Source organism: Arachis ipaensis, chromosome B05, assembly GCF_000816755.2.
Source record: "Arachis ipaensis cultivar K30076 chromosome B05, Araip1.1, whole genome shotgun sequence".
NCBI lineage: Eukaryota > Viridiplantae > Streptophyta > Magnoliopsida > Fabales > Fabaceae > Arachis > Arachis ipaensis.
The window spans coordinates 65025141-65028324 of record NC_029789.2 but is presented as its reverse complement, the minus strand read 5'-3'; the positions used below and the strand labels follow the sequence as shown (position 1 = coordinate 65028324).

Here is a 3184-nt window from a genome sequence, read left to right as displayed (position 1 = left end):
TTCTTTTTATATTATATTATATTATATATATATATATATATATAATTTTCTTTTATTTTTCTCAATGCATATGCTTAAGCTATTGAATGCATGAACATGTCCTCAACATTTTCATAAAAATACACACACCCAAGACTCAGACCAAATATTTCCAAACCCAATTTTCCACACTTAAATCATGAAAACTCTCACTAGTCTAAGCTAACCAAAGATTCAAATTAAGGACATTATTGTTTTTCTGCTTAGAGTTAGTGATGAGTTAAAGAAACACTACAAGAAAAACACCCATTCAGGTACACTTGAAAAGTGTAGCCAAAAGTGAAAAAAATGATGTCTTAGGCTACGGCTACGCTTTTTGGGCTACGGCTACGCTTTTTGGGGTGATTCCTATTCGGCCGTTGCCTATTCTCAAAGGCTACGCTTTTCTGCACCAAGGGCTACGTTTTTAGCGTTTGGGAATAGGCTACGCTTTTTAAGTGATGCTGTCCAGAACCAAAGGCTACACTTTTCAGCTTTTATTTTTCCATAATAGGCTACGCTTTTCAACGCTACTGCATCACTTGTAAAGCGTAGCCACATTGTATACCATAGCTACTTTTTATAAGCGTAGCCTTAGGTCCTTCTTTTTTTTGTATACTATAGCTACTGTATATAAGTGTAGCCTTAGATCTCTTTTTTTTTGTGTATGCTATAGCTACTGTATATAAGTGTAGCCTTAGATCTCTTTTTTTTTGTGTATGCTATAGCTACTGTATATAAGTGTAGCCTTAGGTCTTGTTTTTTTTTTTTCTATATATATATATAATTATCTAATAATTATCAATACAACATAATAGTTAATATGATTACATGTATAATAATTCTGCATTTTTATTTAAATGAGTTGAATATTACAAAATAAAAATAAATACATAATTATACTAAATAATTTCTTTATATAATAAAAATTATCTCTAACCAAAATATATTTATAATATTGATCCAAAAGTACTAGAATGAAGTTAACTGTAAAAATTCATACATCTCACAAGGACATTTTTTCAAGTACACAAGGACAATGGTGATCATGCACAGCCTACATGAGTAATACAGAGTGATAAAGGTTCAGTAGAGTTTCTACTTAGCTGATCATATCACCAAGATGATGATGACAAACTATTACTTAACACCAAACAACATCAATCTCACATATGCTTAAATTCCACGCCAGGAGTGAACTTTCATTTACTTCCATATATCACTATCATTGATATACAACATCTGCACAAAAGCATTGGACAGTATCTGCTGTTAAAATTGAGACTTGTCAAGACTGTCAAAGTAAGGATGATTAAGTGCTGCCTTGGCAGAGATTCTCTCAGCAGGATTATACTTGAGCATTTTCTGCACGACAAAATATCTAGTATAGTCAGTCCTAAGTTTGTACAGATGATAAGTAAATGTATTATTATAGCCAAATTGAAGGTAACATGAATTCTAGTTATTTCAAATGCTACAAAAGATAATACTTCCCAAGCAACACCTTGTGAGCTACTTCAGATAACTTAAAAAACTTTAGATATATTATTATGTAGAGCACTGTTTAACAAATGCTATTCAAGTCCAGTCCTGACCAGTTCAACCTTTGAACTAATATTAGAACTGCGAGTTTCTACCGCTATTAGAATGTAAAGTGAGAAAGTGAGAAACTAATCATCTTGCACCCTTGCATCAATAACTTTATTGTGTTTAGGCCCTAACATTGTTGCTTTACATTTCTCTATCCTCACTTTAGAGGATCCTATTCTTAGGAACTCATTAGAATAATGCTTTTATAGAGGAACACTAACCGTGAGAAGGTCTACTCCATCAGGTCCCAAGGTTGGCACAGTCCTTGCCAAGTTCTGAGGTTCCCACTTTAGGTAGGTATGCCAATCACGAAGCAAAGCCTAGCCTCTTCTTCCCTGAAATCATCCGAACAGTTGCATCAAAGTCTTGCTAAAATTCATGAGAATTCTTCCATTCATAGCATTCAAGGAATATAACTAAAAACTCATGGAATTTGCATAAAAATCTTCATGTTTGAATGATTTAAGACAAGCATGACTATTTGGCCCAAATGATTACTTAAGGCTCAAGAAACTGCATAAAACAACTAAAAATAACATAAAAAATGCTAGTGAAACTAGCCTAAGATGCCTTGGCATCATAACTCCCGGCCATTGCTCCTCAGTTGGAGTTCCCAAAATCCTGGAAATATCAAATTCCAAAAAAGTAGTTAGTATGAGAGTGAAAAGACAGCAGAAACATTTTTCTTTTTCCATGATCACCATATATTTCAGAGCAATTTTCTTTAACACTGGTCCATTCAAAGTTGTTATCAGATTCTTGTACATAAGGCTGAGTAAAAGAGAAGCAATGTCAAGCGGTTAATATTGCAATCTAGCTTTTCCACCAAGTAAGTTTCAAAGAAGTACATAAAGAGATTAAAATCCTATATGTTTCTGACATGTAATATTACCAGAGTCATACACAGATTATAATCATTTTTAGATGGGGCACAAGACAACTCAAAGTTTCTTTCTAGTTCATTTTAATTTCGTGCAACAGTAACTTGCAAAGTAGTACAACACAAAATGGAAAATCTGAACTGACAATGAGTCTAACTGATTTATTGAACAAATTTTGGCATGGAACTGAAAGACAAAAATCATAATACCTGACTTCAATTTCTCATCTGGCCCAGTCAAGGGCTTTCTGAGCTGGTTTGGTCAATGGAGGATGCTCGAGGATAAAGAAATATAGGTCAGATTTTCCAAGTAGCTCTGCTATTTCTTCTGGTACTTTGAAAAGAGAAATTCAATTGGCTCTCAAGAATTTTGCAGCTTTACTTGTTCCTAAAAGAATACAAAAAAATTTTATTTTAGTGCTTATGAGTAGAAGAAAGGCACAGAGCTATAAATTTAGAAAATGGATTCATTCAACTTCATGAAATCAAGATGGAAGGACATTGCTGGAAATCAAATTTCATTTAGTATCCAATCCAAATTCTGGAAATCAAAGATCTCTCAACAAAATTCGCATGATTAAATTTTTCAAAAAACTCTATTTCACTCTGTATTATAATTTAGATTTGAAACAATAAAAGTAGCATGCATAGCAATCACCAATTAAAAATTTCTTAGCCAAGACTACAGAAATTTGC

At 32.9% G+C, this 3184-nt stretch overlaps 1 long non-coding RNA gene across 1 annotated transcript; it reads right to left on the bottom strand.

Annotated features, from left to right (window-relative positions):
* LOC110262875 lies at window positions 981-1892 on the bottom strand. Its single transcript, XR_002347888.1, has 2 exons — window positions 1830-1892; window positions 981-1383 (listed from the first exon to the last, which is right to left on the bottom strand). It is a non-coding gene; the product is annotated as an uncharacterized LOC110262875 (long non-coding RNA).